We start from the raw sequence: 22,140 nt of genomic DNA, 5'->3' as shown, positions 1-22,140 counted from the left end.
AGGACTGGTCTGCTGAGACATGTAGGAACAGCAGCTGATCATTACCAGGCCCCATTCAAAGTCTCTTTTTACCTCTCTGCATGGGGTACACCGAGGAGGTACAAGGTGCATCGAATGATCGTAGAATGGTTTGGATTGGAAGTGACCTTAAAGATCGTTTAATTCCAGCCCCCTGCCATGGGCAAGGACATCTTGCACTAGATCAGGCTGCTCAAAGTCTTGTCCAACCTGGCCTTGAATACTGCCAGGGATCAGAAAGCCACAACCTTTCTGGGCAATCTGTTCTGGTCCCTCACCACCCTCACAATGAAGAATTTCTTTCTAATACCTAATCTAAATCTACCTCTTTCAGGTTGAAGCCATTTGCCCTTGTCCTGTCACTACACACTCTTGTAAAAAGCTAATGATATGTGGTTTTCTGAGAAGCGTGTTTCTAAGAATTTTGCTCAAACCTCAGCAACCAATAATGGCATAAACCTGAGGATGGAGCTTCAAGAAGCTTTTTCCATATTAAAATACACTGCAGAATCTTGAGGCCAGCAAGGTTTAAGCATTTAATTGCCCAGTGGGGCCTATACCCTGAACTCCTACTCACTGGGTGTGTTGGGCTCTTGGCAAACTGGCAGCTGTGTTTGAAGAACCCAGTCTGAAGTTATGAATAGAAGTGTTCCTGAGAGCTGACAGAAGTTGAATTCACAAAAACTTTTAGAAAAAAAAACTTTGACACTTAATAATTAGATTTTTCTCACTAAATTCAATATGATAATTGTTTAATTTGCTATTTTAACTAAAGCATAACATTTTTTAAAGTTATGCTTTTAAAGTTTCTTTTAAAGTTCTTTCTTCTTGTATTCTTTCTTCTTGTATTTCAAAAGATTAGTTTAGTAAGAAAAAGGGGGAGATTTTGTTACTCTTTTCCTTTACATCTTTTTAATGATCTTTTTTTTTTCTCAGCTGTCTTGTGACAGAGACCTGGTTTGCTCATTCGTTCTGTTCTCACAGTGCAACTTGAGCTGTGTTCAGTGTTATGTTACTTCCTTCCTGCATCAAGAAACCTCTATCATGCCCAATTTACCCTCTTTGCTTTCACTGCACATCGTGTCAGCATTCCTGACTGCAGCTAGTGGTGATTAAATAAGATAAAAATGCCTGAAATCTGCTGGTGATCCTGCCTGAAGCACAGGAGCCAACAATTCTGCTACTTGTTCTGTGCAAGTTCAACTTGCTTGTACTTTTTGCTCAAATGCAAACGTTGGATTTTTTAAATACGATGGAAAAATGTTCTTAATTTGGTTTAACAATTTGTAAAATTTCTTTGACATGATCACAGTGTTTTCCCTTCCACTAGCATAATATCACTGAGGTGTTCAATTGAGTTCAATTGCCTCAAATCACCTAAAACTTGCTTAAAAAAAAGATGGCTAAATCAATATGAAAATAAGTAAAGTAGTCAAAATTTAGAGTTGAGTGAGACCTTTCCCCAAAGCTATATTCCAGCTTTTCATGAAACTTACTAGATTTCAAGCACGACCTGTTTTGCTAAAAAGTAGGATTTCTGTAAGCAAGCTCTGCCTGAGTCAGTGTATGTGGCTCTTTGCATGTTACTGTCCATTTCAAAAATGTCTGAATGAAGAACAGAGGCTGTCATGATATTGGACTCCTGTCTTAAGAAATCTACATGAAACTGTACTCCTAAATCTTGAGAAAGCTACCAGATAAACCACTGTAGGTATCACACCAACATTAGTACTTTCCCTGAATTGCAAATGCTGCAATTTGAGCATAAAATCAACCAGATTACGAGGGAGCAGAAAATCCATGCAAGGCAGCACAGAAAACCTCTCTGCGTGGCTTCTGCTGCTTATGGGATTATCCACTCAAGCTCCTGTTCCTCCTCTGCTCCTGATGGTGAGGTTGGGCTGGCAATCTCCTCCAGCCTTGACACCCACTGCGGGTGTTGGTTTCTAACAAACTCTTTCCTTTCCTCTCCCCCAGTCCCTGGATGCTCACAGAAGGGTTCCTCTGGCTGCAGTTATGAGTGCACAGCTGGTTGAAGAGGAAGAGAGGGCTCAAACCTATGGATTGGTGCTCCCAAACATGCCTGTCGGGACTACCTAGCCTATGGTATCCTTCTAATTTATTTTATCATTATGAAAGCCCTCCTCAACATCTACCCCCCTGTCTTACTGAAGTCTGTCATCCATTAGCCAGTGCAGGTGTAAGGTTCCTCCCCTTAGGAGCATGGCTTCAAACCCAGAAATTGTCCTGGGCTGGGCTGGGATATTGTTTGGAGTGAGGCTCTGCTGCAGCAAATCTGGATTTTAGCTTGCTTGCTGTAAACTGACCACTCCCCAAGTGAGCAAACACGGAGATGAGGCAGATAGATAATGGGTGCTTGCTTTAGAAGGGTCTTTGGATGCCACAGGGGTGTGGAGAGGAGGATGGGTGTTCTCCTGCAGAGCGTGATGCCGGTGGAAGTTTTCAAGGCAGGATCGCTGTGACAGGACTTCCCCCTCTGATCGGAAATGAGATAAGAGTGAAACTCTAACTAGAGGGCCTCTTCTCAAAAGTAAGATTTAATGGCTTCTAAATGATTGTGTATCTATCTAATGGATTTAGCCTGTGGCAGGAAAAAAGGAAAAAGAAAGGGTTAGGAAATCCAGGACTGATGTTAAAGCTACTATGAAGCAAATCTCAGCAAAATAAATGAATACTAGTTCATTCTCTCAAAAAACATTCAGGGAAAACAATAGAATTGGAAAGCAATTTATGATTAACACATTTACAAAATAACAAGAAAACCCACCTATTTTGGAAAGAACTGAATAAAGACCAGGCCTAGGATTTCTATTTTTGCTTACCCTTTAAGTATTTTCTCAAGACAGTAGTAAATTGCAGATAAGCACCAAGCATGTAATGGCTGATAACAGCCCATAGGTCAGGCAAGTGAAACGTGTGCCTTGTCACAGTATTGATGTGCTTTATAAAGGAATGTTCAGACACTGCCTTTGCAACAGTGTAAACATGACTATTAACCAGATTGAAGAGGACAGGACACATGGCAGGCACAAATAGACAGATCATCTGCATCACCTGACAAAAAAAATACACCTTTCCAGCACTGAAAAACATCAGTGGTGTAAACAGAAAAGTTGAGATAAGTGGACAGAAGACAAAGCAAATATGATCAGTGGCACTTGTTGGTTGTAAGTTTGGATCTGCGCACTTTGGGGTAGTTGGCAACATTGGCATGTGTCTTGGTAGGTGCTTCATTATCATCTGCCTGCAGTCTTCATGAACTTATTTATTTTCATTGATTCTTAAATGTGCGTACTATCAGGTACCCAGGCTCTAAGAAAGAAGAATGTGAGGCAGGGGCTAAAGTGGGCTCATGTGTATTTGCACTGACTCCAACACAATCCCACTTCAGTGTTTTTTTCCCCCTCGGTGGCTGGACAACCAGTCCCAGATGGAACAGATCACATGCAAACCCTTTTCCTCACTTCAAGCTTTTGAACAGCCCCCACTGAAGATGCTGTGAATGATGGGCTCCTGTGCTGTCTTGTATATGTTGGAGCAAGGTGTTTGTTTACATGCCTCCCAAAATTGGGAGCAGGGAAGAGGGAAATGTAAATACATACGTATGAACCTTAAAGACATGTGAGCAGTTCTTTCCTCTCTCCTCTCCAAGGCTTGCTCAGCCCACAGCACAGAACAGTTTCATGTGAGCATGCTTTCAGAGACTGGCCTTCTAGATCCATTCTGGGCAAATGGAGAACAACTGGCACAACTTAGAACAATATTATTAGCTCAAGAGCTCGTACCACAAGACTGTAGCCCACACACTGCAGAAAACCAAAGGACAAACCTGCCAGGAGGTGCTGATCTCACACTGTCCCTTCAGTTCATCCCTTCCCCCCCTTTCAGTTTCTCAGAGGCTTCAAGTAATGATTCTGTCATTGCTGCAGGTTAGTGAGCACAGCTCCACTTCTCCTCTTGTCATTAGGGTCCTTCATATCTTATTATCGAGGTGTCTAATCTTCCTGCCCTTTGTTGAGCATTGCAAGCCTTTGTTGCAGCTGTTCTGTATGAATTTAATGTAACTCACTAGATAGATGTGTGGATGAGACTCTCCAAATGCTTGTGTTCTGCTTAGATGTTATCATGAAAACATAGCAGCCTTGACCTTTCACATAACTTTGCCAGCCATGAATGGTGGCAAGCCCTGTCCCCCAGCCACTAAATTTCATGCCTGTTCATCAGCTGCTGTTATGCAGAAGAGCATTTTGTCTCCCTTACTTTTGACATCTTAATTTGGTTGCAGGGCTTTCCTAGAAGCTATTCTTTGTTATTTTCATCCACAGCTTTTGCCTGCTGGAAGATATTAGACAACAAAGTGCTGCCTGGACACTTTCATTTGTAGAACATGAGCTAATTAACACTTTTAATGGGTTTAATGGATTTCACCAGAGTCTTATAGAAACAATGCTTCTTATCTAGCTAGCAACAATTGGGAACACAAATAAGTAGATCCCATTCTTCCTTGTAATTACATTAAATCAGCTGATGTCTGAGCTGGAGCAGTACCAATGTGAATCCATCTATGAAAGCTGCTGCACCTTCCACTTTATTTTGTCTCTTTGTTCATATATGCTTGTACTTGTTTCAGTGAGACTACCCACATGTTCTGTTTCTACTAGTGTGCAGTTCCCATTACATTTTGGTACCATTTACTGTTCGTAATGAGATCCTAGGAGATGACACAGCTTTATGATGAAGAGCTACCTTCTATTTCTTAATCCCTTGTTATGCAGTGTTACATGTATTAGATGGTTTACATATTAGATGTTAATTAAAGGGGAGCAGATGGAATCTGTCAGCATCAGAAAGGCTATGTGTTTGAGTTTGTGAGCCAGCAGAAGCAATCCACTGGTTTGTCAGGAAGCAGCCCTCTGAATAAAACTGTCATGTGTGAATGGACAATCAGAACTGCAATTTCTTTGACATTCATCTGCAATGTGATGGATTAATAATAAAGCAATTATAAAGCAGTTAAGGAAAACAGACTTGCTCAGCAGCAGCTGCTGCTTATGTAAGTATATCCTTGATGGAAAAATAGCTTTGATGCCCAACATGAAGCATTGTGTAAAAATGCAGCACTTTTGCTTTTATTCACTTCTCTCTTCCCACCTTCCTACAAACAGATTTATTTCTGTGTCGGAAAAAAAAAATATCTGTGCAATATTTTTTCTACTGTAGGCACTTCAAAATTTCTCTGTATTTCTCACAGACAAATGAACCTCTCAATATTCCAGTGTGGAGAATAAATTGAAGGATGGGCTCTGAAACTGATAATATACACAGCAGCTTTTGGTGGAAAGTGATGGCAAGTGGTGGCAAGTGGCTATGCTTCCAGGCTCAGCCTTTCCCTCACCAAGTCCCATCTTTACTCAAAAACATCCTCAAGCATGGAAGCAGAGTATTTGGTCCCTATTTTGGTGATTGTCACTGGCCAGTGAGCTGCAAAATTATTTCTTTTCTCTCTATGAGTCTCTTCTGGTGGTACACTTGGTGATACTGCTGCAAAAGGGATGCTCAATGACAAACGTGGTGGTACATGTAATGAAACAAACCTTTGGACCCTTAAAAATTAGGTCATGGATCAACTTTTTTTTACAGAAGGCCCTAAGTAGTCTTCAGAGAATTCTGTGTGGGGATGAGCTGTGGAAAGATCAGAAGCAAATGAAAATAATGACTGGGTATGGGAAAGAAGGAAAGGAGAAGTAGAGGAAACTAATGGATAAATATCAGCATTTATGGGTATTTATCAAACTCACAGTTTTGACTTTCAATATGTCCTAGTGCTGTTTCCTCCCCAGGTCTGGAGCCTTTGTTCACCTAAACCATATTTTTAGACCAGTTTAGGACCTGACAGGTCCTTAATGAAATTAATCTGCAGTGTGAAAGAATGAAAGGAGGGAAAGGGGAAAGGAGGCTGTCAAATGGGCAATATGGCAAGCTTGTCTACAGAGCCCTTTGGTTGTTTCCAGCTTTTCACATCCTCATGCAAAGCAGCAGTCTTCTGATGGCAGGATGCAGCTGTGGGAGTGAGTGTGGCTGTGTGTTTGGTAAACGCCTGGGGAAAATGAGGTGAACTCTCAGCTGCCAAGAGATTCTAGTGCATGACTGAGCTTCACCTCTCCAAAACAAAGAGATGCAGAAGCAGCACCACAGCTGGCAGCAGCTTAGAGAATGACAGTCATGCCCAGTAAATGTGTTCATATTGGTGGGACTCGTATCTGGAAAGAAATTGTCACAGGTGGAGATAATTGGTTATGAAATAAATGAAAATATATTTTCTGTGATCTGATGACATTGCACAACTGAGGTATTCCACACTGTGAGGAATGCATTTTTGTGTTAAAAGGAAGGACCAGATATTGATTCTTCTGGAAAATCTTTTTTTTTTTTTTAAAAAAAGACTGTACCTTCTCAGGGATGAATGAACAAGATTGAGAAAGATGTAAGCAGCTTTCAAGACCACTATATATGTTTACTCCTGTTTTGCATTATGGCAGTGGCCAGGCTTCCCAACCCACTAAACAGGAGCTGGTAAACAGAACAGGTCCCTGGTTCAGAGTGAACTGGGGGTTTAAAATCAGCTTGGCATTTGGTGCTGTATCAGATGCCTGGGATAAATCTAAGTTATACTAACAGAATAAGAACAGTAACAGAAGTAAGTTGTACTATCAGAAAATAGTTGCATTTATTGACCTAATTAGTGTGACAGCAGTGCTTTTTTATGTTTAAGAAGACTAATGTTCCAGAAAACATGCTGATTACCTTTAACCTTATTTTTGTAGGTTATAGTGTCTTAGTCTTGATCATCTTGAACATAATTTTTTCTTGGTAGTCTTGACTAGACTTTCATTGTTTTGCTTTCATTGTTTGTATTTATAACTACTATAAAATCATTTCTTTAAAAGGTGGCACAGCAGCCTCTTCTAAACCTCTCAATTTTTACTGAATCTCATTTGTAATTATAACATCTGTTTCTATATTAACCTCATTTTTTATATTCCTTTAATTTCTCTGAATGAAAACTGTATATTGCTTTTTATTGTCAAAAGGTTTCCTTTTCTTCCCTTCTTATAATGGTTGTAGTTAAAAGATACCAATCAAATGTTCATATATTCTTTTAACTAGGAAAACCTTTTCTAAGCAATTCTTTCTTTTGTATCTGAGGAGTTGTATCTATTACTTATCCATTCCTCTAGCAACTCATACTTAAAACTGATTTCCAATTTTTGTTAGGAACCACTAAAAGTGCTATGAAGTTTCAAGTTCTGGGTATGCCAGTCTCTGCTGTGGTCTGTCCACACCACAGAAGAACATTAGGTCATGATATTCTCAACCTGACAAATGTGTTTTCTTTATTTTTGAGTCAGTGATTTTTTTTGCCATCAGACATATGCTGAATTAAGATGTAAGGAATGATATTGTAAGAAAACCACTTCCATCTTACATGTAATCACTTAAACCATTAAATCATAAGGTGCCCTGCATTTATGATGTCATTGTAAGAGGCTGAAATGTCCTCTTGCAGTACACCTTTCCTCAGTTCTAACAGACAAAATTAGTGTTTCTCATAATTTCAACATTCAGGGTGCAATCTGTGCTACCAGTAAGTACCACTTTTCTTCTGTGAGCTTACCCAGTTCACAGAGGGATTTTATGCCAAGTGCCCTTTAAGCTTCAATGCATGAATGACACAGTAAAGCTGGATCCGATATTGGGCAGATGAAGAACAGCAGAAGCTTACTGAGCACGAGAGGGCTCACTGAGGAGGGTCTGTCCATTTACTGACTGCATGGTTATGGTTCTGAACCACAGGGGCTGAAGTTGGAGGAAGTTGTTCCATTGACTTGATCTCAGGACATGGGCCCAGAGCTGTTGCTGAGGATGTGACACTGGCTAGAAGTTCCTTGCTGAAATATTTTACCTTAATTTCTTAGCAAGAGTTTCACATCAATTTTCATGTGCTGCACAGCTACATTAGAAAAATGTGTTTTCCTCCTGAGATTAATGTATAATGACATCTATCCAAAGAATGCTTAAGTATTCACACTTCAGAGAAACTGACCTTTAAGCCACACTTAGTGAAAGTAAGCTAAAATCAGTATTGCATTCTTGTTACCAAGGACACTTATAATAATCTTCTTAATTGTCCTTGACAATCTTATCATTAAAGATCTTGGCATTAATTAACTATATAATGTCTCTTGGTTGATAAAATCAGCCTTGCTGTCACAATAGGCATTGTATTTCCAGGCATTCTTCCCAGGACTGTATCTATAGCAGGGGTCATTCATGCTACCAATGTTGCCTGGATGACACACAAACATTTGGAGCACTTAATTGTCTGAGAAGTGAGTTGAATGAAGGCAGTGGTGTCACTGTAAAATATGTTCCAACTCAGTGTTTCTTAAGGGAGCTTTTATGCCAAGATTAGTATCAGTGTTTAATTGACAGCCTCTTCACTTAGTTAATTACTTGGGCTATTGTAGCAGAAAGAGAGAAATGGACAAAGGCATTTGTGATATGAATCACTACCAATACAGAAACAAATATGTGAGTCCTGTGAAGACCTACAGGAAAAATACTGAGTCTCATCTTTCTCCTGCTGGAGTATGATCTTCTTCCAGCATTTTCAAAGGAAAACCTGAATCACCACAATAGTATTGGTGCTTCAAAGGTGGCTGGGTTCAATACTTTTATAATTTTCAGATGAGTGTTAGGAAAGATTGCAAGTAGAAGGCTGAAAGTTCAACCTGGGGCCTCTACCTCAAAGCACAATCAGACAGAAATTGCATGTAATTCCATATCTGCTCACACATCACAAAAATTTTTACTTTTTTTTTTTTCCCAGTATGTTTTTTACAAAATGCAGCCTAGAATTTCAAGTGTGGTTTGTAAATCTCTCATACATTAACGCACTGACTGTGGTTATACTTAAAATGTGAGTGTGCACAAGGTCTTTCAAATGCAAACGTGGGAATACAGCAGTCTTGTTGAGAATGCTTTCCAGCAGGCACAGTCAGTCAACTCAGTGTCTCTGCCTGAGCTCGGGTGTGCACGCAGTACCCACCTCCAGCTGTGCCACCAGCAAGCACCAGCCAAAAGCACACAGCTGCTGAAGGAAAGCAGTTCCTATCCTGGCCCTGTGCTAATTCTGCTGGGAACAGCAAATTTATCCTTCTGTCCAAATTTATCCTCCTGCCCAAATTTATCCTCCTGCCCATAAACAGAGGGAGACAACAAACTTTTCAGTTTTGGCAGCTGGAACTTGGAGGGCTGTGTGACTTCCTACCAATGATCATGAAATCTTTGGAACTGCCAGTGAAGAAATCCCTGTCCTCCCCTCTAAGCAGAGCTATTGGAACCAAGAGGCAAGACTAGAAATACTCCTTATGTAGCAGGATGACAGAATCATCTTTTCTGGGTTTTTTTTTGTTCTGTGGTGTTACATAACGCTTTTACTGCCCAGTTGTGCATCAGCACAAACACCCATAGGACTTAAGCAATGAAGTGGGAAAGACTATGAAATCTCTTCCATTTGCTAGTGCCACTGTCCCTCCACAGTGAACAATCAGGGCATGATGAAACTGAGCTTGAACTATAAAATCCCTATGGACTATCCTCAAAAGACTGGGGATCCAGGGCAGGCCCACCAAAGTAAAAAATATTTTTAACCAAGATACTTAGCACAAACAATCCTCTAATTCAGACAAAAAACAATGATCACTTGCAATTTTAGAAGACTTTGCCATGAACATCTCTCCTGTGAGCAACAGCTCAGCCTCATTAAGAGTCTTCTATTTCCAAGTGCAGACTCATCAGCTCCCTATATCACTTTATAACAGGTTATTTCTAGGGTGCAGTTTCACTACCAATTAACACTGTGAGCCACTGATGAAGAAAGAGTCCAGCTCTCCTCCTCTCTTGTCCAGGCTATGTGTCGTCTCTCAGGTTCCTGGTACCCAGTTGCTGCATGGCCAGGCTGAGCCACCTCTGCTGGCTGCTCTGGCTGAAAGCTGGCAGTGAAGAGCAAAGCAATTGATGGATGAAGTGTCCTCCTAAGGAAGAGCCAACATCTAGACTGGGCTCAGCATATCATGGATCCATCAATTTGTGATGTACTTTACCTGTCTGAAGGCATCCAGTAGTTCACATAGTGGCTCAATTAGAAGAATTGTTAATTTTAGTGGAGATCTTCTGGCTTAATCTGCCAGTCAGACTGCATTTGTCTTTTAGCACTTTTGCCATCAAGCTTCCTTAGACACAGCTTTTGATATGGAGATCATATTGCTTATGAAAAGGAGCAGACCTGTATTGCACACTGTCTCCCTTGGTGATCCTTCCAGAAAGAATTCTCCACTAAGCAAACGGGTAGCAGGTACTGGGCAAAGGGAGACTAATCCACATAACTGCAGCCATTGGATCTGAGCTGGAGGCAGGCACCTGTGAATTTCCGAAATGCTTGTGCCAAGTAAAGCATCAGGGCATGCAATTTTTCCATACAGAGCACTCATTTTCTTGTTGCTTCTCTGATGGAATAAATCTGATTCCCAGGTTCAAGGAAATGCTTTCATACATGACTCTGATTTTATTTCACATGTTTCTTTGCTTTTCCTTGTGATTGTATTTCATATTTTGCTATCCATTTTGCAGAACAGGTTTCACAAAACCTTGCATATTCTAAGGCAAAGAAAAAAGAATTGCCAAAGTTTGGATTCTTGAGCACTCTCTTACAGGAGAGGGCTAAAGTTAATGCAAGACTTTACTCCCTCATTTCCATTTTCCAGAAGGGAAATATGAATGCTAGTGACTGTGTTGGGGAAAGCCTACAGCTGAACAGAAGGGAAGACATAGGTGCCAGTGAAATTTAAGAGTAGAGTAAAAAGATCACTCCAAAGCTTCTGTGTTTGGATCTGAACAAGGTCTGAACAGAGGTTCCGAAGGCCACTGATGCTTGAACTGTGACTTGCTGTAGACTGAAATATGTCTTCCAGTTTATTCAGGGGCAGGGCTATATTTCATGGCTTTGGATACAGCTCACAAGCTTCCATCACCATCACCCTCAGCTCCTGCCAGATTTACAACTGAGGCCAGCTTCCTGTTATTTCAGGTCACTGTCATTTCATCTGCCTTTAGACACTATTTTTTCATAACTTTGAGGAATGAATGCTACATTCACTATCTCAGCAGCTAAGTTTTCACCCTGACTGCTCATTTTGGAAGTCATCATATGTGTCATAAAAGTGTATCAAACAAAAAGTGTATCAAAGCCTGGTCTTTAAATGATCTGTAGGAGTTAAGAACACCTTGTTCTGCATCAAGTTCATCCAGGTGGTTTGTGATATTGCAGTATATAAACCAACCTTTTCTGTGCCTGTCCTCATACTATTGTATTAGAACTGCAAAATTTCAATGACTCAAAAATGAACAAGTATTTTGAAGCTACATGTGCCTAGGGAAGATATAAACTTTGAAAGAATGAGTTGGAGATAATAATAAACCAATTTCTGGGACTTGTGTTCAGGGAAACAAGTCACAATGAGAACAAGGAGATCCAATTCTTGGCTACTTGTCCCTGTAGAGACAGCCAGTGGTAGGGCAGAGTGGTGATTTTTGTCCAAAAATTTGACTTGGTAGCTAACTGCAGCTGTGTGTTGATTTCCTTGATGCCCACTGACACAGGGAAACCCTTGTATGAAACTATCTCATTGCTCTGTGAGTCAAACTATCCTAGGCCTTCTGCTTGTTCTCACTGTTGAGGTAAACAAAGTAAAGCTGTAGAAAGAAAACAACTTGTGACTCACAGAAAAAAAGGTGACAGAACAATAAGTGGGGCACACTTGACTGCTGTTTTCACCAAAAAGTCTTTCCTTTACCTGCTTCTGCTACAAGCTCTCTCTGTGTCTTTTTTGCTAGTTCTCCATTCTCCGTCTTGCAGAACTTCTGATGTTATTTTCTCTGGCAGGTTGCTAGAGCCTTGAAGTAACAAAAAAGAAATTAATACAGGGGAAAGACTAGACTGGAAAAAATAATCTGTATGGAAAAGAGCATCTGTTAGTCTCTGGAACAGTCTTCACAGGCAGACTCTGCAAAGGGTGTATTTCAAACAGAACCAGTCACTGGTCAAGAACAGAAATGGCTGGAAGGAGATAAATCATTTTAAGACATTTTGTTTTCATCTTGTCTAGCCCTGCTTATAGGTAATGCCACCTGAGACAGTTGCAATGGCAGTCACCATTACACTGCTGCCACTTGGATCTCAGAGGTAGCTTCCCGTAAGACCAGCCACTTGGAACTTGTATTTTTGGCTTGCTGGCTGTCTTTTAAACAAATCAACACTGATATGTGCTTAGAAAAGTGTTTTCTGAAGCCATAAATCTAGATTTTTTTGTGTATAAATGGCTTAATATGACAAAATCTCCAAAAGAGTATTGGGATTATCTTCTCTGTATTATTTAAATGCCCTTCCATAAAATGCTGAAGACATTAGTTTAAATTATCAGTCATTACTAGGTAAAACATGCATAACATCCTTATTTTAGTTTTAGATTTTGTGTGTCGTAATATTATTGAACAGTTTGATCAATGACAGATCTTTGGGTAGCGACTGCTGCAAGATGAGACCTGGCTACAATAACAAATGTTAAAAAAAATATTTGGGATTAAAAAGTTAAAAAATAATTAATCATTGGTATATTTAAAGTCACAGCAGGTACAATACTGTTTTTCCAATGAGACAAGCCACGCTTGCACGCTTGTTTGACTTTGCAAAGAGCTAAGCTGTTGCAGGCCAGAAGAAGTTGGGATACCATCTAACTATGTCAACATGCTGTTGGGCATGGTTTAATAAGCTCTGTTGAGAGGTAGCATCTGTTGACTCAGTCTCAGCTTGGCACTAACAGGAATATGTTTGCTGTCTTTTATCTGGCTGGCTTGGTCCCTGAGATGAATTATTCTCAATGTCTGACTATTTATACCTTGAAGGAGAATTTTTTCTAGCACAAAACAACATTATTAATTATCTTCTAAGGTATGAGGTTGTCTCTCTCATTTTTAGGAAAATAAAAAGCAATTTAGAAAACACTTATAATGGGAAAAAGCTTTCCATTCCATCTGATGCTCTGCAGAACCTGTAGACCTCTTCATTTATCCCATGATACTTTCTATAAGGATGGAAAGTGCTCAGGCCTCAAACCTAGCAGCTTCACACTGGACCCATATACATTAACAGGGACCACTCACTACCTTCTGAAGGCTAAACATTTACAAAGGATTGCTGTAAGTGAATGTCATCTACTCCAAGGCAAGATGAAAGCTTGAACAATTGCCAAAGATGAGCCAAGCCAAGGGACATGACTTGGCTCTCCCTGCCAGAGTCTTGACAGGGCCAAGGGAACTTGCTGCACACATATGGCAAAGCATATAAATTAAATGGTTTTTGACAGTGGCCACCAGAAAACAGTGTCAGCATCCTGTCACTGGGCTCTGCTCTAGCCTGGCTGCAGCGAGCAGCTCAGGGTCAAGGACACAGAGAGCCAGGTTACACCTGAATCAACCCGTGCATGCTGCTGGTCATGAGTCCCCTTTGGCATGGCAAGGATTAGGAATGGAAAAAGCCTTCAGTTCTCAGTCCAGGCTTTTATTTTGCCAACTACTGGCATCTAACCATGGAAGAAAACACCGTGGATTTTTTCACTTGTTTTGTTTCCAGTGCAATTTTTTTGCAGTTTCCAGTGCAATGGACAGTGTGTGAGGGCAAGAAAAATGAGGTACCAGCATTGGCCTTTGTGAAAAAGTAGTCACCAACAGCACTGTTTAGCATTTCACATCACAAATTTGTTTGAATAGGATAAAAACATAAATCCCATGGAACAGGAGGCATGATCTTCCTGGGATTAGTGAGCACACTCTATTAATATATATCCTAACTTTTGGAATATGTAGCTTTAATGATATTTATATGAAAAAAAAAAAAAGAAAAAAGAAAAATATAAATGGCACTGCTAATTCAAAATTAATGGCAACTCAATGTACCATAATTTATCTCTAAGTTATGGCTAAGCATAAGATTTACAGTGCCAAAGATGCAGAGAGATTTTCCAGATATTTCCCACCAATGAAAGAAATGCCTGTAATGCCTGATGGTGGAGTTGGCTTACACCACTCCAGCACCCACCGCACTGCTCAGGTTGGGAGGCATGTGCTGGAGACAGGGGTTTATGATACAGCAGCTGACATATAGATCACAATTCACTTTCTCTGCTGAATCACCTGGTACTGCTGCACAGGCTTTAGCTCATATTGCTTGATGAATAGATTAGGTGAAGGATGAGTATGTGCCATAAAGCAATGCTATTTACTTCTCTGTGTAAAAGATAATTTAGTGAAATGGCAAAACATTGTACAAGCATTTTAATGCCATTGCTAACAGACAATGCTGATAACTCTGTGTAATGCAAAACCAACACGTACTGTAACACAGAAGGATGAAGAACAGGCCTGTTATACATGCAAAGAATAAAACTGACAGTAAAAGAAAGTCTTTGCAACTGTGAACTTCCAGGCTAACTGAAAGGGTAGGGTCCATGCTCGTAGTGACACATGGGCAGCTGAGTCATGCACAGTTTGAGAGGGGCATCCTAAAAAAGACAGTCAGCCTGCTGCAGGCTGAGCTAAACCTTGGGAACAAGTCTATTGGCTGAAAGAACAGAGCATTTTTTACTGAAGAAGAAAGCTATGGCAAGTGATCCAGGTTTGAAAAATGATGGCAAGAACTAGTATTCAGAAGACCTCTCTGCATAATTTCATCAGCTCTCTTGTTAAAGCCTGATATCTACTTTACACCCACTTACCTTTTAAATTAACCTAAGAACTTTATAGGTTGCCTTAAACTCTCACTAGTTTTCAGGAGACTTTGTTTCTTTAGACAAGGAATTTGAAATTTTTTTTAAAAAATTGATCATCCTAGATCATGTTAGTGTTTGATCTGAAGCTGAGGGTTCAACCATTTCACATGAAACACAACTGTCTAAATCAAGAGACACATCTCGCGCTGAGTGGTTGTCTAAAATTGGTCGGATGAATCACCCTCTGGAGAAAGGAGTACAGAATACCTACAGAGGCTACATAATGAGGGCTTATCACTTTTGAAGTTAATGAGATGAATCCTGTGCTGGAGAAGTATAATTTTGCAGTGTACAATGAAAAAGACCATGCACTGAAGGCTATGTACAAGACTGAGTATTTTAAATGCTCCTTCATCATCCCATCAGAATCACACCCTGGGGTGGGGTTGAAGCAGCACATGGGGATGTACTCCAAGGCTATGCCACAGTGTGTATGCCCAATAAAGCAGAGTTAAGATTGTTCAGGCAATTTTGTTTTAATTGATAACACAAAGTAATTGGCTTACCTGGGATTTCCCCCAGTATTTCTTAGACTGCAGAAGAACTTAAATTATCTTTTAATGAACTCCATCTTAGCTGGTAACCCATAAAATGGTTTGCAGGGTACAAACTGGTGTTATTAACATGCTCAACAAAGCTGCTATTTTCACCAATATTTCATGAAGGCACTGTAAAAGAAAAGGTCACCTCAGAGGAACAATTCACTTACAAAATACTTCCTCAATTAATCTACAAAATACTTTTTTCTTCAAGATTTTGTGCACTGAATATATAGTTTAAAAAAACTCTCTCTGGTTTCCCTTCTTCCACCCTTCAGTTCCAGGTAGAAACCTTTCCCTAAATTTTCCCTAAATTTTCCCTAAATTGCTGGTGAAGTTGTTCCCAGATGTCCCATTTCCTTCACAGGTGATAATGTACAGATGAAAAGTTTCTTCAGGTGATGAAACTCCAACCAGTAGTCCAATTACAGGATTACTTCTTGCCCCTTTGTTTTGAGAACCACTTCACTTATTACCTCATCACTTTATGCATTAGTGGGATTTTCTCCTGGGGATGTCAGTTTGGTAGATCATTTGCAGGAGGGATAGTTTTGTAAGCTGAAAGCAGTGGTGAAGCCTGAAGGGATCAATGGTAGCTGTTGCTGCATGATAAAGATCCACAAACATTAAGGCATTGCACAGAAAAACCAGTCTGTAATAAAGACTTCATTGCCAGATAAAAGGGAAAGGAGACCCCAAAATCTGATATTTCCCTCTTGAGTTCTTTGTGTGGGCCTCTGATTTCTCTGCCTTTTCTGACTTACAGCACAGAGAGAAAATTATTTTTGGGGAACCTGAAAATCCTTCATACAAGTAAAATGCTTAGAAACATTTACAAATACTGTATATGTCTATTCATCCTGGGTTTTGGGTTTTTTTTTTTTTTGTATTAAACACTGTGGTTATTCACCACATTTGGAATAAAACAATATTGGAGGATAGTGTGTTTAGAAAATTAGTGTAAAGGTGGACTGTGTAGCACATAAAGCAGACACAATTTTTTTTCCTATATCATCCCAATCCTTAACAAGACCTTAAGGCTCTGTGGTTAAGGAAAATAGTGACCCAAGAGCATATAAAGGTTTGTTTTAACTCTTTTTTGTCATGGACAAAAATAAAAGGAAATGCATCCACTGAGTTCTCAGTCCTGGGAGCTTGTTGCTTCCCAGAACTGAGCTTTTTGTAATGGCCAATATATTTTCAATAAATTACAATCATATAACACCAAAGTTTTGACACAGAGAAACATCTGTTTAGGGAAAACAGTGCTTTGATAAGAATTTATGTGTGGAAGAAGAGTGCACAAACATCACAGTTGCACAGAATAAAAAGCTTAATTATCAGGCCTTAGCCAGCATGCCCTGAAAGCAGCTACCTGCTGCTATCCCTGGATTGTCCTCACAGGGAGCAGAGAATCCTTTGCAATCCACAAGGTCTTGAGGGCAAATGGGAATCTGGGCGGGCTGAAGGACACAAGGATGGAAAGGGAGGCCCTGCTGCCTCACGGGGATGCTCAGTGCCAAGGGCCATGTGGGATGTTTGTCAGAGGACAAGAGGAGTGTCCTTCTGCAGGGAGGGATGGAGCGAGCAGGGCAGCTGGGAGGAGGAAGGGCTCCGAGTGGGGGGAGATGAAAGGAGGAGAAACTGAACACAAGTATGCACGCCTCCAGGTCTCCAAAGGCTAAAGCTGTTAAACTTTGGAACCACACTAGCTCCAGGAAATAGCTGAAGTTCACATCCTATCCTCACAGTCTGCATTTAGCTGCACATTTACTCTTAAGTTTATTTTTAATTTTATGGCCCATCCACATGCCACTCGTTGGCCTATGCTCCTGGCCCCACCATATTACTTGAGAGTTTCAAAGAATACTTTTCTTTTTCTTTCTGGTAGTACGATGCTAAATGGCATTCATAAACTTGTACATTCTCCAACTTTCCTTAACTGTTTATGGCAATTTTTTTCACATTTCTATAGTAAATTTTATTTCAGGCATATACAAGAAGACAATGTATAGAAGGTGGTTAAGAAGTTAATTAAGTTATTGAATTATAATAACTCAGAAATTTGTTACTTTATTAACAAAATTAAGTGCTTTAAATCATAATGACTCTAGGAACAGAGGAAATAAACCCTTGACTAAGTCCCAGCACTTCCTAAAACTGGAACCTCAGCTGGCACATCTGAATCCTGCACAGAGTGGAGTCTGGTCTGAGGAAGCCAGCACTGAGTCTTTACCATCTCCCTCTGTAGGAGCAGATGGAGGAAATGGATGGGCAAGAATGTGTCCAAGATCTCCAGCCTCTTGGAACTGCACTTCAGAAGGAGGATGAGGAGCAAAGGGAATCCCATCAGGGGATGTTCCCTTAGGTTTTCCTGACCCATTACGGGACTAGATGACAAAATCCATCATCCGAAGGAACATCTTTAGCAGATGGATTTTCCCCACAAACACCAGAAGAATCTGAAAACCCACAGTAGCTGCAATGATGGCAGCTTTGACAATAATATTCATCTTGGCTGAGGTCAGGAACACACTTCTCTGAATGTGGAACATTCACAGGGAGTTAGTCATATAAACCCAGACAGCAAAGCCAGCCACAGCACGGAAGATTTTACTGTGTATCAGGGTTGGAGCTACAGTGAACTCATAGCACATTGAAAAGAAAATGTGCTTAGAGCATCTCAGTACTCACATACTGCTCAAAGCCTTCACACAGTTGTCAGAGGCTTTTTCTTCTTTTTTTAAAAACCGTGCTTTGTTTGCAGGAACACGTTTAAATTGATGTAACATTTCCATTGGGCAGAAAATTTTGTGATAGTTGGGTGGGGTTTCAGAGGCAATTTTCAAAGAAATGTCCTAGTTCAACTCCTTAAGGAATCCCGTACTATATGTATAGGAAATGCACCTCTGTTGTTAGCGCTAACAGCTCTCACCAAATTCCTGCAAACAGTGCCCTTGTTCATGTGAAATCAGCAGTGACAATTTCTGCTGGATTTTGTTAAGTTCACAAGTATGTGGTAGAAACTTGGCAGACACTGGGAAAAAATGAAGGTTTAACTGGCACCACAATGGTGTTAAAATGGGGATTAGTATTAGCATGTGCTTTGAATTCAGAGTAATAGAAATAAAACCAGACGCGTTTTGTTTGGCATGTATTTCATGTCCCAATGAAACTGGCATACCACCATTTGATCAGGCACGAAGCCATCCCAACAGATGGTCCCCAGCAGCAGCAGCCAAAAGACCATGTATGAACATCAAATGTGTTTGAGAAGGGCAGGACTCCAGGCTGCCAATGTCAAAATTGTTTTCCATTCCCAGCTTCCGTGCCGATGGCTAGTGGTGCTACGCAGCCCCTCCGCTGCACTGGGGGCAAATCCAGCATTGTGGAAGGATTTGTGGTCAGGAGCATTGTCAGACCTTTTGTGCCCACCTTCATCTGGCCTCTTGCAGCAGGCCTTCATCATATCAGTTTAAATATGCTCCTGGACCCATAATTTGTGTTTAAATAAAAAGAAGGAGAAAGAGCAGGCTTCTGCTGCAAGATATTCTCATGGTCTTGGTGCATCATAGAATGGGTGCACCAGAGAGGCAGACACATTTCTTTTAGGGCCAAATGAAATGAGCACAGACAAACTTTCTATGCCAGTGCCAGTCACTACACATTGTAAGGAGAGATGTTTTTCAGCTTGCAATTAGACGGCTGCTGAGCAAATGTGCCTATCATGTTCCGGGGCTGTAGCCTGGATGAGTTGTGAGTTTGGTTTGCACAGGTTTAGTTAATCCACTGTGGATCTGAATAAGCCCCAGCTCTTCCCTGTCCCAGTCATCACATCTTTATGTACAGCAGTGCCATTCAGGCCCTATTGAGCCCTCTGCTTTCCTGTGTTACACTTGTGCAGGGATGTGCCTTCATTCCCAAGGAGCACTGAGATTACAGCCAAAATCTCTGCTCTTCCCTCCCGTTTCTAGTCTTACTCCAAAACAGAAGATGTTTATACTGCCAGGCCAAACATTCCCCCCTTATCACATGGCAGGAGAAAGGAGGAGGCAAGTGAGTCTAAAACCTCCGAATGCCTATGAACAGCAGTTGTGCATGGTGTCCGCAGGGACACGGAGCAAGAGTGGTGACAGGAGCTGCCTGCAGCCGGCTCCTCATGGTCACATCTCTTGCTGGTGCTCTGTGCAAAGACAGGAGCACCCTGAGACCACTAAGGCTTGATCCCCACACCACACGACACACAGGGATCACTGGCTATGAAGAGGGTTTTTCACCTTTTCTGCTTCATCTTCTGCATGGTTTTCCAGTCTACAGGACATTGTAGCCTTTTGAATTACAGAAGTATCCTACAGTTCCTTTGGAGCTCAGAGAGCTGAGGATCAGCCTTTTTACTCAGGTTCATGGCTTGATTGTCATCCACTGTATATCATGGTGTTGTCCATCAGTGAGCTTCCTGGAGCTTAACGAGCCAGACATGTAAGCTTCACAAGCATGCAAACATAGACATATGTATTCCAGATAACTTCTCTCATTGCTGAAGCGCAGCCATCCCGCCATGAATTGTGGCAATTTTTCAACAATGTGCAGCTGCATTACCAAACCGTGCAGGATAGGAAGCAAAGGATACCTTATTTCAAGGAAACTCAGGAGGAACCCGAGGTTGACGCCATAGAATTAATCCCACATGAATTTGTCTCCTGACCAGGTTAAATAGTTGGCAAGTGGGAGGGAAAGAACATTTTTCATTAATACTGGAGTTTTAATTTGCTTATATTTCAACCCTTTTTTGTGTATGAAGCTTGAAAATAGCTTGTGATTCAACATCAAATGCTTTTGTGCAATTGTCCTGCCAAGTGAAACTTGTTTGAGCTTCACTGATGTTCCAATACCAACAGTTGATACAATCTGGCTAAACCTTAAATTTCCATTTGTTACGTTCCTTGAATGTTTCCAATACTTAATAAAGTGTCAAAAATTATATGGATCCATGACTATGTTGGAGTGCAGAAAGAGGGGTTACATGCACTGATTTGTATATTCAGTGAATACCAGAAGATCTTGAGTCTGGCAAGGGTGAAAGAGATGCTGCCAAACTAACTCCAAACCTCTTTTTCAATAGCATCTCCCCTCGTAAGGCCTCAGGTAGAGCAGCTCTAGAAAATGCTGACACAGTCAACATGATGGCTCTTCCAGCAAAGACTTTCAGCACCAGCTAATGAATTACAAATCTTTTTCCTGGCAACACCTGCAGGTCTGTGGGAATTCTTCAATCACAGATTGAGCAAGCCTAGAGTCTGGGGCAAGAGAGAGGCAGAATAATGGTTTGATATTATTGCCTCTGCCTGCACCTTCTGAATGAAAGCTCATCTAGGAATAAGTCAGAAACAGTTCACTTGCAGCGATTTTAGTTTTGCTCACGTTTATTTGATTTTACAGATACTCCATGTTTTCTACTGGTTTGGTTCTGAGTTTGCATCAAGTAGCAGATTCTTTGTGGGTCTGACTTAAAGCCCTGCTTATCACACTAACAAATTTTTAAACCATCTTTTTTACCCATTTAAGGCTTTATGCTGGAAAACAGGACAGAGGCATTTCAGACATGTGGTGTTGGTGACATGTGGACAGTTCCATATAAACTCTTTAAAGAACTGAAACAATTAAATCTCCAATGGTATCTTTGCCACTTCATTTCGAGGGATGGTTTGTTGCTTTTTTTTTCTCTTGTGAAAGTTTGCAACATTTTGGAATGAGATGCGTGCCTCATCATGCTTAAGTACTCTGATGCACACCATCAGCCTCGGTTTAGATCTTTAACTGGGTTCTTAGCAGCTCAGTTCAAATACTTAGTGAACATATACATGGGCTTCTCTTTTAAATTCTTCTTCCAGTGAGCAGAAGGGTTCTTCGCTTCCCTGAGTCCTAAGGTTTTGCTAACCGGAAGAGTTGGTGGGGAAGCTTTCGAGCTTTCAAGAGCTGTACTGCCATCTCCCGATCAAACGTGAGGCTTCCCCTAATGAAAGCCTACTGGGACAAAGGCTAGCAGCATTTTCCCTTCTCTTTCCGGAAAGGAGAGTAGAATAAGAGAATCATTGAGGTTGAAAAAACTTCTGAGATCATTGAGTCCAACTCTGAACACAGCACCACCGGATTCACCTCTAAACCACTAAACTTGTGCTATTTCTTGTTAGTTGGGAGAAGACACCCACACCTACCTTGCTGCAACAGGTAGTTTAGGTAGTTGTAGAGAGACATAAGGTCACCTCAAGCCTTCTTTTCTCCAGGATAAATAACTCCAGCTCCCTCGGCCACTCTGTGTAGGGCTTGTGCTCTGCAAGGACCCTCATCCCCTTCCTCACAGCTGCTCTCTTTGCCGTGAGCGCTTGTGCAGAGGACACCCTCGGGGAGTGGCACTGAGGCTGGGTTCAGAGCAGGACCAGAGCTGCCCGGAGCTGCTCTTGAGAAGAGTTCTCCCCAGTCTGCCGAGCAGGCAGGGGAGAGGCTGCACCGGCCTCCTTCCTTCCTGCCACTCGTGCCCCTCTTTTCCTCCTGTGGGGTGGCTGCCTTGCTGTGTCCCCTCTAACCATGAGACCAAGGGCACTTTTGGGGTTTCCCCT

The sequence above is a fragment of the Poecile atricapillus genome, chromosome 3, assembly GCF_030490865.1.
Source record: "Poecile atricapillus isolate bPoeAtr1 chromosome 3, bPoeAtr1.hap1, whole genome shotgun sequence".
Classification (NCBI taxonomy): Eukaryota; Metazoa; Chordata; class Aves; order Passeriformes; family Paridae; genus Poecile; species Poecile atricapillus.
The sequence above is the reverse complement of the archived record's forward strand: the minus strand, read 5'-3'. Positions refer to the sequence as shown.